The following is a 13,894-nucleotide window of genomic DNA, read 5'->3' on the forward strand; positions in this document are numbered from 1 at the left end:
CGGTATGGACATGTTGCCCAATGAGCCTCACTGGTCTCTTCCTGTCGGCCTATACGCCGGTCTCACTGTCACTCCCAGTGATGATATCGGATGTTCCGGCCCGGTTCCATTATATACGATACTTCTTTCTTGAACTCAGTTATCTACGCCTCGCCTTACCAAGACAGCTTTTACTCAAGACAAAGGCAGTATACAATGTCCTCGAATTAGGTCGTCCACCTAACCCGATTGAACAAAAGTTCCCCCAGGTTGACTGGCGTCATGTATGGCGCGCGGTTTTCGCCTGTTACCTTGACACAAATGTTCAATCTGTCTGGTATCTAACTGTCAATGATAAACAAATCAACCAATTTCGCCGTCATCGTATCCACCTCGCCCTATCACCTCTATGTTCCACGTGTGGAGTGCCAGACAATGATGAACATCGGTTTGTTTGCGGAGCGGCGGCGGAGGTTTGGCACTTGATTCGTCGTATTGTGGCTTTCCTAACGCGGGACATTCCAGATCGGATTACTCCCCTTTCATTATTATTTCCGGAACGTGACTATTTTCCTCGGACTAAGACCAATGCTGTGAATTGGATTCGCGGACATGCCATTCACTACCTATTTGGACAAACTGTAGACTCTGTACTCGATTTTTGGACATACCTCAATGACCGTCATTATGTCATTGTCCGTCACCCAAAATACAGACAATTTTTCTCGAACTTCCTTGGGAGTGCTTTCCACGACCCGCCTCGCAGCTGGAATGTGTTAAGCCAAGAGAGAAGAAGGTTTCCTGTTTGAACCAATGAACACTTCTGAACAATTGAACGGAACACATCAATTTCGAGAAGACGTGACTCAACATATTACCAGCCAGGCGCAGAAGGCCTCTGATCAATCACACAACAAAACTAAACAAAAAATAACATAAAAACAATAAAAATAAAAATAAAATTCAGAAAAAGGAAGATTTTGTTTTGTTTGTAAGGATAGCCCTAACCTTGATTTCCCATATCTCCCCTGGTATATAGACAACTCTCTGGGGTAGGTTTAGTCAGGAGCCAACGCCTGAAGTGGACCAGATTTTTTTGTTATAGGATGAAAAGTGGCGGTGGCACTTAGGTTTTTTTTGTTCCATTTTATTAAGGGGTTTTCAAAAAAGACAAAAAATGAAACAAAAAATAAAAAAGTGTTTAAGAAAGAAAAAACAAAAAAAGAAAAACAAAAAAACTGCGAAAAAACGTCTGTTATGGTTCGCGGTTCCAGTCTCGTTGAATGTAACGTTTTTATCCCTTCTGTGAAAGAGCTACAAGCAGTCAGATCGAACATCTGTAAGCAAATTGCAAGAAAATACTTTCAGCTCTTAGTGCAATGGTGAAAACCTTACAATGATGCACAACAGGTAATGCCTCTTTCCGCTGCTGACAAGCAAATTTTGGGGTTTTAGGAATACATAACTTTATTTATGAAATGCCACATTTGCATACCTTTTGAGCATGACACAGCATACCAATTAAGTGAGTAGTATTTTACAAATTCGTGCCGATAGAGGTACACTTGTGTACAGATACTCAGTTTTATTAAAACAGACTTTCGTCGTAAGGTTATAGTGGGTAGTTTTATTTCATTTCTTATAATACAGTGCACAGTTTTCGTAAGGTTTCTTTTAGTGTTGTTAAAACAATACTAAACATGAGAGAGAAATTAATCATCATCGATATATGCCAGTTCTCTGATGTTATCTATAACGGTCTGACAATGCACATGCAGTTTATTGATAACATGCATGGAGAATACTTGTTCTGAGTTAAAGCTAATCAAACAAGGTTTGAAGAAGAATAAAATGCCACTACCAGATGACAGATAATGTAGAAAATACTTTTATGATTATTTTGGCACGATGCATGTTCCCCATACATAATACAAAAGCTTCGAGATGCATCTGCTGCCTGTCCGTCTATTAAACCTGAAAAGAACAAAATGTCGCAGGAGTTAGCCCTTTTTCCACATGCGACTATTTTAGGTTGAGAAGTGAAGGGAATTATGTTCAAAGTTTCATTAAATTGATAACTTCAGCAGACAGCAGAAGTGTGTTTCAAAAAATTTAGCAGCGAATGTAATAAAACTCGCGAAGTCTTATCTACAATGAGCAACACTTACCGTTATGCTACTAGCTGTCACGTAGCTACAGCTGCCCCAGAAGTCAGCAATTCCTCCAGAACTTCCGCATCCCACAGTGCTGTGAGATAATACATATGGCCGGATCTAGACTTCTGAGAGACAGACAGTTACAGCTTTTCTTCTGCTGCCGGCCTCTGGTGGCCGAGCGGTTCTAGGCGCTTTAGTCTGGAACCGCGCGACCGCTACGGTCGCAGGTTCGAATCCTACCTCGGGCATGGATGTGTGTGATGTCCTTAGGCTAGTTAGGTTTAAGTAGTTCTAAGTTCTAGGGGACTGATGACCTCAGCAGTTAAGTCCCATAGTGCTCAGAGTCATTTTTTTCTTTTGCATTGCACGACATTTTCAACAAACAGTAGAATAACTCAAGTGGACAGAAACTCTTCCTATTTAAATTTTTGCATCCTACACTGTCGGCAGTTCTATGTAGGTGGCAGTTATGTTATTTTATTTCGGTGATTACAAAACAGAGTCGACTGTTTGTAATGGATAGCCGGGGCAGCTAGTTCATTGCGATTCGGTCAACCAAGTAAATGAATGTACTGAACATGCAGCAAAACACTACAGGGAGCCTGTGTGTCAGAAGTGTCATCCAGTGTGCGCATCGGTGTTATGATAGAAAAATGAGTCACACAGAAGAGGATTTGGTGGTCTGTTGGTTTGGTTATAGGTTCGTATACTTATGGTCTGGGTTCGATTCCATTTTCTACCTATGGTTTTTTATAGGGAGAGACAGATTCTGTTCTCTTCTGGCTACGGCAAGTGAAGAAGGTATAGTAGCATTTTGGTCTGAAATTCACATTAAACATGATCTTCCTTCTCTACCAAGTAGACGTTAGGTTGAACCACAATAAAGTCAGGAGTGGCGACATGTATAAACTCTATCACTAGTAACCTTTCTTATATTAGTTATTTAATTCTAGTGACGAAACAAACGCTATGTAGGGTCACAGGACACTCATTCCATCTTTTATTTGAGCTTCTGTATGCCGATAAAATCGGTTCTGAACTGGGAATGCAACTCAGACCGCCCTTAACGCGGAATTTGATCCCTTCGTGACAATACAGTTCGACACAATTTGTTGTTTGTCCAAAACTGCAGATTCCTCAACATCCCCACATATTGCGCGTGAATGGGTTCGAATCCTGGCCCGGCACTAGGATTTTCAATATGAATTATAAAGCTCTGGCATGAGAACACCTATCTGCTGGTGGATAATAATTTTGATTTTTAATGCATTTTCATTCGTTGTCAACACTAACGATATCTGACGTTTATGACCCCTGTGATACATATAACTATTTGCGAGATCACTGTTAAATTCAAGGATGTTATTCCGAGCTGCTGGTGGAGAAAAATTCGGTAGCTTACGACTGTTTGTGTGTAGAAACGATGTGTGGGGGGTTCGATTCCCAGTCAGCACTGAACTCTTCGTCATATTATTTCTAGTTCAAACATGCTCACATGTCGCTGCTGGTGTAACAAACCCACATTTAACGTTCGTTTTCTCTAGAATATAACAGCGATAGGTGCCGGATTGGAGTTCTGGGAGGGAAGAAAATTAATGTTTCGTCTCATCATTTCAGTTAAAACATCTAGCTACTGCCGAGAAAATCCGGTATGTCAAAGTTGATTGTGCTTCGATAACAATCCGATTAGGTTCTGGGTTCGAATCCCTGTCCAACACAAAGCTTTACCTCACGGCATTTCAAGTAAGTTACTTGACAAGAAGCAATATCTAACATCTCTCGTAGTTCGTTAACAGGGACAACAGATGCTGGGTAGGAATTCGCGTCCGTTAAAAATGTTTACGTTATGTAATTTAAAGTTGATATTTACTAACTGATAATGTCTAAAATCGAGGTATATCACTCTGTGTATGCCTAGTCAGGAATGACTGTTAGTTTCCGTCAGTCACGAAATCTTATTCTGCATCACCTGGGTTTGAATCCATATGCAGAACGAGACGGTTCGTCGTGTCATTTGAAGTTCATACATATTCTCAAAGAGCTGCTCGTGAATAACTTGAATTTTTAATGTCGTTTTGTGCTAAATAACAAGCACGGTATGTTACTTTGAAGAGGAAATCATGAATTCGACGAGCTTACTACGTGCATTACCTATCTGACGTAATAATGAGAGTGGGAACATTTCAGGTGTGTAATTTATTGCAATAAATGTGAGCTTACAAGCCTTAAGAACAGTCTTATCTGTGATAAGGTGTTTCCTGATACTTCTAGTATCATGCTATTACTTTCCATCTTGAGTTATTGCGATACAGAGCAGTGTTTTCTAGTGTTGACTTGTTGGATCCATTTTCAATAGTCAAACGACTGTACCAAGGAGCGATTAGAGTACCCGCTAGACAGCTGCGTTATGTGGTTTGTATGAGAATCAGGCTAAATGCAATTCAGGTCGTTCGGATACTTTTGAGCATGACTGTACGTTGCATTGTTAAGCAACGGAACAGTGGCACCGGTACCTAATTGTAATTTTACATCATGGCGCGACTGAGTATCACGAAACTGAGACCTTGCGCTACACCAAATTTGTGTAGGGGGTGAGGAGGGGAGGGGGATTAGGAAGGGGACTGACTGCTTATGTTGTGCACTCTTTACGGGCGAACTGCCTGAAGCTTGCAAAAGAAATGGTTCAAATGACTCTGAGCACTATGGGATTTAACTTCTGAGTTCATTAGTCCCCTAGAACTTAGAACTAGTTAAACGTAACTAACCTAAGGACATCACACACATCCATGCCCGAGGCAAGATTCGAACCTGCGACCGTAGGGGTCGCGCGGTTCCAGACTGTAGCGCCTAGAACCGCTCGGCCACCCCGGCCGGCTTGAGCTTGAAAACAGGTTACCTAACATGAATTGTGTTCCGAGATTCCATAATAAGCAACACAGTTTGTAAGTCTGGAACTGTAAACTTGAGAATAGCAGCACGAATGCGTGCGTCTGATAGATTTTGAGTTACGTCATCTATAACCATCGTTTCACTATAGCTTAACTCGCATAATTTACACAGTCTGGTAAATCCTCTCAGTTTCTTGTACGACTGACCTGACTGGCTTTTGACTCTAAAAAACTTATATCTTGCAGCTGCCACATGCACTTGAGTCAAAATGTTCACTAATTCTTGGCAATAAATCATCGTGAGCAACTTCGGCTGTACGCAGTTTTAGGACAAGCCTGTGTAGTTCCACATCTACAGTAGGCCAGAAATGGCCGCCGATGCACGTAAGGAATGGATCAAATGGTTCAAATGGCTCTGAGCACTATGGGACTTAACATCGGAGGTCATCAGTCCCCTAGAACTTAGAACTACTTGAACCTAATTAACCTTGGACATCACATACAGCCATACCCGAGGCAGGATTCGAACCTGCGACCGTAGCGGTCGCGTGGTTCCAGACTGAAGCGCCTAGAACCGCTCCGTCACACCGGCCGGCGGCAAAGACTTCGATTACAGTGGAAATGAGTAGTGAGGTGGGCCAAGTACTCCGCCCAGTCTTTACCTTGCAAACTCAAGGAACTTTGGTACATGGGCACCTTATTGCATGGTTTGGACTGGGAATAGTTGAGACTGTGGTTGTGGTGCAGCTTCAGCAGCGAATATGCATTGCATGGTTACCGGCAGTTGATCAGTACACTACCTCTGTAACTGGAAAATCTGTATTGATGACAGATCCGGAATTTTAGCAGTGACAGATAGGTCTATGCACTTTTATAACAAACACAAAAATTAAAGCCAAAAAAAGAGAGAATAACGCTGCTACGGCGAACGAAGGGGGCGTCCAGCCTCAACGCCATTGTTGTGTATGGGCTAAGGAGAAAAATCAGCACACAGTTGAGTGAAACACATACACTTTATTAAATAAAGTACAACTTAATTTTTATGGATCGTCCTCTGTTTGGCAGTTTACAATTGTACGTGGTTATTTAATACTTGGTGGTCGAGAGGTACCATCTAAGTAACAACTACGCTGCTCGGTAACGATGGTCTGACAATTTCAACCCATGCTGCGGATGAAAAGGTACAAAGTCCTGTAACGTAAGATAGTACGGTGAACATCGCTAATAGCTATATGTCAGTGCACAACTAAATATTCCACTTTTCAGCCTGAGAAAAGTACGCTGAATTAACATGACAATAATAACATTCAGAGATACAGCTATGCTCACTGCCACACCGGTTACGACGCCGATCTCCACAGGGATTTCGCACAGGGGAGTCGACCGCACTGATCTAGAAGCTTCATAAGAGGGTAAATGTATTGTGAGACTGTTGTTAGAGTAGAACTTTGAAGTTTTTTGAATAGTTGTCTAACTGAAGTTCTAGGCTGGATGCCTGATACCATCCTTACAGTGCGTTTCTGGACAACTAATACTTTCTGTCTGTATCGTTCTTCACGATGACATTAATGTGCGGGAGTATACAATGTAGCTCTGTATTTATTGACGACGATGAAGCTGTCTTTTACAGAGTCGAATGAGCTCTGATAAGTTTTTTCTCCTCTAAGTTAAACCTAATCAGAAAACCCTTGGTATAGTTGTGAAGAAAGTACGTAAGTTGCAACTGGTAATTAACTGAACAAGTCGTGTACTCAGCTGTACTAACGTTTGTAAAGATTGCCACTACCAGGAAAAACCGTTGGAAGGAATCCAAAATAGATGGGGGTGTAGAACAAAGAACCAGAAATAGGCGACAATCGTTAAAGTGAGATGGAATACCATAAGACCAATAGGGTTGTGTTACAGGGTAACCTCCGCCAAGCACCGTACGGTGGCTTGCGGAGTATCTATGTGGATGTAGATGTAAAGGATTCTCTCTTGTGTGACTGGAAGGACAAGTATTACCCAAATCTGAAGTAGTCTTCAAGCAGAACGTCTTACTCATCTTGAAGAACGCCAAACGATTTTTTAAAGGAGCTTGGTGCACGCTCAGAAAACGAGTTCGTACATAACACTGATGTGCTCGTCAACGTAATTTTCGACCGCAACGATCTCCAACCGCAGTTGTCTGCTGTATCCCGCCTGAAAACCACAAAGTTCGTTTACGAAAATGGAAGGGCGTAAAATTGCCATGTAAGCTATGTAGCAACCGGCGAAAATAAGTGGAAAAAATCACAGAGAAGACTGTGGACAGTTCTGTGGACTGAACAACGAATTTTTACCCATATTTAAAAATTTGCTTTTCCATTCCATTGTTAGAGGCACTAATTCCAAACTAACACACTTCACCTTTTCAAATAAGCGACAAAGGTCTTCGGCTCGTGAATTTTTACTGTCATAATTGTTACGTTTAATATTACACAAACAGTGGTCCTCTTCCATTGAGTCCATCAAAACGTATATTTGTTCCCTTGTGCACATGCTAGTCACGTTTTGCCTGTGGCATTCACTGCGCTAACTTTCGAGGGATGAGGCAGAAGCGTAGACGCTGTCTTGCAATTCCTTCTTCCATGTTCCCTGGCACGTTCACAGAATCGAAAAGAACGCTCTTGAAAAGAAAGCACTCTTATTTATACGTAGCCGCACGGGGTGGCCACGTGGTTTGAGGCGCCATGTCACGGATTGCGCGGCCCCTCCTGCCGGAGGTTAGAGTCCTCCCTCGGACATGAGTGTTTGTGATGTTCTTAGCATAAGTTAGTTTAAGTAGTGTGTAAAGTCGAGGGACCGATGACCTCAGCAGTTTGGTCCCTTAGGAATTCACACACATTTGAAAATTTGAGCATTTATACATAACATAGAATATTCCACGCCGGCCGCTGTGGCCGAGCGGTTCTAAGCGCTTCAGTCCGGAACCGCGCTGCTACTACGGTCGCAGGTTCGAATCCTGTCTCGAGCATGGATGTGTGTGATGTCCTTAGGTTAGTTAGGTTTAAGTAGTTCTAAGTTATAGGGGACTGATGACCTCAGAAGTTAAGTCCCATAGTGCTCAGAGCCATTCAGTCTCTTCTCATCTAATCTGCTTGTCGTCTACATTTCACTTCCGTACACGGCTACAGTCCAGACAAACATATACAGAAAAGATTTCCTAACGCTTACACTCACTTCTGTTGTACACTGTTCAGCCACAACATTACGACCACAACTATCGATATAGACCCATCCAGGAGACATCAGCGTCACTTGGCGGGGAATGACTGCTCGTCAGATGCATGAACGTGGATGTAATATCAGTAGAATGGGGAAGGCGCGATCTATCTTAATTTGACCGAGGCCAGATTGTGATGTCCCAGAGGCTCAGCACGAGCAAAATGGTTCAAATGGTTCAAAGCACTACGGGACTTAACCTCTGAGCACATCAGTCCCCTAGACTTAGAACTACTTAAACCTAAGTAACCTAAGGACATCACACACATCCATGCCCTAGGCAGGATTCGAGCCTGCGACCGTAGCAGCAGCGCGGTTCCGGACTGAAGCGCCTAGAATCGCTCGGTCACAGCGGCCGGCCTCAGCACGAGTATTTCCGAAACTGCACGACTTGACGGGTGTTCGAGGAGTGCTGTGGGTAATGTCTTAAACACGTGGCGAAACCAAGTTGAAACCACGCCCAGACGTCTTAGGGCTGGGGACCATCCCTCATTACAGATGTCGGACGTCGTAGGCTGGACAGACTGGTAAAATAGGACAGGTGGCGAACTGTGGCGAAACTAACATCAGACTTAAATTTTTGGCAGAGTACAAGGGTGTCTGAACACATAGTGCAACCAACACTCCTAACGATGGGTCTCCGCAGCCGACGAGCCATGCATATGCTACTGTTAACACCACGACATCGGCAGCTACGACTGAAATGGGCACGTGTCTATCGGGGGGGGGGGGGGGGGGGTTGGTGTAGTGGCAGAGCTTTGCATTGTCTGATGAATCCGATACCGTCTTCATTATGCCGATGATGTTTCTCTTATAATCTCTTTTCAAGTAACTACCCATTCCATTCAACAGTACTTTAGAGTCCTTTGTCGTCTCTGACAGAATTACGAGGTCACAGCCAAATCTCAAAGTTTTTATTTCTTCTACGTAAATTTTAATTTCCCTTCAATATTGCTGCTTGGTTTCTTTTCCTGCTTGCTCAATATACGGATTAACTAACACTCGGGCTAAGTTACAGTGCTGTCTCACTCCTTTCTCCGCCACAACTTCGATTTCATGTCCTCTGACTGCCTGCAGGCTGCCGTCTGGTTTCTGGACGAGTTATAAGGGACCTTCCGCTCGTTGTGTTTTATCCATGCCGCCTTCGGAATTTCAAAGACCGCATACCAATCATCACAGGGCTGTCGCCAGGATTTTGTTTTGAGGGCGGATCAGATAATAAATCCTTAGTTATCAATTTTGACACGTATTCTAACTTATAAGGCTTGATAACATATATCCATCTAAACGCTTCTGTATATTTCAGTAGACAAAATATTACATTTTATTAAATGGCATTCCTCCGAGGAGCATCCGGTGCGTAGTTTTCTATTGCGTAATCATGGTGTAGGTGAAAGGTGATGCTCCTGTGAACAGACAATAATGTTAGAACAGACAGTCTGTTATTTCCAGTGCCGTTTCGCAAATAGTTCTTCAGTCTCCTTAATGTTGAGAATGTTCTCTAGAGTGCTGCTGTGGATAATGGAATGGTAGCCAAAACTTTCAGACAGGCCTCTCCATTCGCTTGATATCTTCTGTTTAAAGGAACTCCTCCACGATGGCAGCTCGGTGGGGCCTTGCGTTATCATCCATCAGGAGGAAGGTGGGACCCACTGCACCCCTGAACAAGTGGACATACTGGTGCAAAATGACGTACCGGTACACCTGATCTGTTACAGTTTCTCTGTCAAGGACATGCAAGGATGTACGTGCACCAATCATAACCGCACCCCACACCATCAAACCACGAACTCCATGCAGGTCGCTTTCAAGGACATTAAGGGGTTGATTTGATGCTGTTCACACCCCTCGTTTACCCAAAGATACCTGTCGACGGTGTGCAGCTGTACGAAGTTACACTGATATCCGACCATATCGTCTGGATGTTTCACTTTTTATGTCAGCCAGTGTATTTATGAGAATTAACTTAAAAGGCGGCCTTCGCGGAAGGGATAATAGTGCTGATGCTTGACATACTGAAAACCTGATCAGTCAAGAATTATCGACATATAAAGTACTAACTGCTGAAATTAAATATTGAACCCTGACAGTTAACAGTCGACTTACTGGAATCACCAGACACATTCTCGACATCAACCAAGCCAATGTAGTATCAGTACGTCTGATGCTCGCAACCTTGTGCACGTGGCAGTCAAAAAATACACTACCGTAAGTTTCACTTTCGTGTACTTCAACCGAATATTTGGCAGAACTGAGCACAACTGTTCTCCAGAGACCTTAAGGGCTTTCAGCAGGAATTCATTGCTCGCACGGATGACAGTCATTCATCAACTTGATTTTCCTGCTCTATTTTGTCTGACTGGGCTGGACTGAGTTCGCGCCGTTTTCAGTATCTTTCCGTTAGCTTCAGCCATCACTGGTTTTCAGTTACGCTGATTTGCATTGTTTCTAAGACATTACTATAGCTTGGAGAACACCGGTCCTCTGTGCGAGCACTACTGCTACAATCTGAAATAAAGTAAGTGTGTGTTACTTTACTGCTTTCGTAGATTCAATTCAACTTTCATATCCGTGATTTTAGGCGTATCAAAACTAATTGCAGTTAATTTGCTTTTTGCCTAGAATACTTACCTACGAAAAGTAAGTATTCCCTATACTTTTAGTTTGAGGAATAAATGTCAAAGGTACAAAATCAAACTTAGGACAGAGTTTATGTATGGCTATAATGGTTCCAAGAGCTGAGTGATGAAGATCCTGACAGTGTTACAGCTGACACAGGAAACGAGGACTGTGTACATGAAAGTGGTCATGATTCAGGAACAGAACAAAAAGCGTCAGAAAATGATGGATATGAATCACAGGAAGAAGTATTTGATAGGTATGTGTATCTTTTAGGTAAAGATGGAATAGCTAAATGATGGAAAGGTAAATATCCTACCGATGTTCGAACAAGATCTTTTAATATTATTTCGCGTTTACCTGGACCCAAAAATGAATCTCGTATAACAAAGACAGAAATAGGTATTACGAAGTTGTTTTGGATGAAAATATAATACCAGTTATTACAAAATGTACTAATATTTACATCAGTGAAGTTCGTGGTAACTTTTCTAGTGAAAGAGTGTTGTTACAGAGATCAGAGCTTTCTTTCATTGGTTTGTGATATCTTTACGAATCTCTGAGACATTCTAGAACGGGTTTTTCAAAGTTCTCGGATAACTCAAAGGGCTTCTTATGCATGAGTGAAAACCGATTCAAGTTGCACTTGAGATGTCTGAGGTTTGATAGTACCCTTCACTGATGTGCTCACATAGAGAATGACAAGTTGGCTGCTGTCAGGGAATACTGGAGCTATTTACGAACAACTGCCAAAAAGATTTACCACCTAGCGTATGTCCTATTGTGTTTGTGTATTACGTGTATTATGTTTAGATTTAAATAAAACCATCCTAAAATGACTCATATACACCGTTCGAACTATCCAGGTACGCCGTTTATGTTGTGGATGACACCTGTCATCCATGCGAGTGACAGTGTCAGGAATCATCGCACGAGTAACGGAGGCTTAATATTATACGTAACAGCATTAAGGGAACACGTACTAGCATTAAGGTCACTAACACTTTGACCATTCATGTACACTTATATGAAGCTCTGCGACAGGAACGTCTTCATTATATCCAATCACTACAGAGCCAGTCCTGAGAAACTTGTCCAACGTGCTGCTGGGCTTCATCTTTCGAGGGGTGATTAGCCATAAACGACTATGCAAACGACATCAGTAGCACCATTACCAAGGAGGACGATGTTGCCCTCCCGAGGTAAATTATCCAGGAGTATACGCATGGCTGTGGCGCGGTTTAGCAGGAATAAACTGGCCATCTCAACGATCGGTCGGAACCTAAACGACGTCAACATTACTTGGCTGCAGAGGATGGACGTGCGAAAGCAGCTGGGGATGTGGATTACTGAGGATCTCGTGTGTCCCACCAACTAGAAGGACTAGGCCTGATTCATTCGAGTGGACCAAAAAGCATGAAGTGTGAGAGCTCTCCCTCACGGGCGGAAGGGTCACATCATTAACAATTACGTTTACATCAGAAACCAACACGTTGCTGCATTCTTGCCGGCCGGTGTGGCTGTGCGGTTCTAAGCGCGTCAGTTTGGAACCGCGTGACCGCTACGGTCGCAGGTTCGAATCCTGCCTCGGGCATGGATGTGTGTGATGTCCTTAGGGTAGTTAGGTTTAAGTAGTTCTAAGTTCTAGGGGACTGATGACCTCAGTAGTTAAGTCCCATAGTGCTCAGAGCCATTTGAACCAATTTTTTTTGCTGCATTCTTCCCGCTAACCAAACAATCCGCGAATAATTTCTTGGTTCAAATGGTTCAAATGGCTCTCAGCACTATGGGACTTAACATCTTAGGTCATCAGTCCCCTAGAACTTAGAACTACTTAAACCTAACTAACCTAAGGACATCACACAACACCCAGCCATCACGAGGCAGAGAAAATCCCTGACCCCGCCGGGAATCGAACCCGGGAACCCGGGCGTGGGAAGCGAGAACGCTACCGCACGACCACGAGATGCGGGCGAATAATTTCTTGGCAGAAGCAGAATGATAGATACAGTTTAAAAATATTTACAACGAACCGTTTTCCACGTTAAATAAGTCACAAATTTTCGACTACAGGTGCGTAGTAATTTCCGTACTGGCACCATTTCCCGTAACTGCTACACCTTTAAGCAACAGAGGACTCGTATTGCATGGCTCAACTGTACACTGTGCAAGGGTTTCATACAGGTCTGTCAAAAATGGGAGATATGATACCCAAGCAAGTTTTTCAGTTTCTGCGCCTTCAGGATATGATCCCATCCACCATTTTTGTGTCTTCTATTCATAAATTTCAATATGTAAGCTATTATGACTCCGAAGCCAGTTACACAGGGGAGGGAGTGCTTCATTGTTCGAAACCATATGTATATAAACAGAATAATGGAATAGCCCACGCTGCACACAATACTTCGTAAATATCCTACAAGGAAATCAACTCACATATGGGTGAAAGTGCGTCTTATATCACTTCCGTCGGAGGTTCGGTCAGCTTGACAACAAGTTACATTCTAACTGCTGCTAAACCAGTCACGGCAACGCATTCCACTTCTTTTCAAAACAATATCTGAAATTTTGTAGCTTTGGAGAGGTTTGTCTGCACAAAAAAATTGATTTCTTGAACAGAGGTAAATCTTATAGTAATTCCAATAGAAACGTGGAACCATCATCATTTAATTCTGTCACTCTGCTTATTTGCCTTATTTGTGGAGTTGCGGTTTTATTTTGGGATGAAGTACCATCTTTTCTGTACCAACCTGGACAGAATTCAAGAGTAATGTTCATTGGGCTCAAGATGGAGTGACAGCCAGAATTTGATTTGGTTTTTTTTTCTGTGGATTTAGTTGTGTAGTATAAGTGAGGACGAACTCGGTGAGAGAAATGCGTTGGAAAAGAGCGCAATGGATAGCGCTAAAGAAGGTGATACAACTCCTGACGAACAAAATACTGTGAAGGATGGAAGGAACACACAAAAAAAGCTATCCACAGCGTTGACTCGACGATGAAGCACAGTAT

Source organism: Schistocerca cancellata, chromosome 4, assembly GCF_023864275.1.
Source record: "Schistocerca cancellata isolate TAMUIC-IGC-003103 chromosome 4, iqSchCanc2.1, whole genome shotgun sequence".
NCBI lineage: Eukaryota > Metazoa > Arthropoda > Insecta > Orthoptera > Acrididae > Schistocerca > Schistocerca cancellata.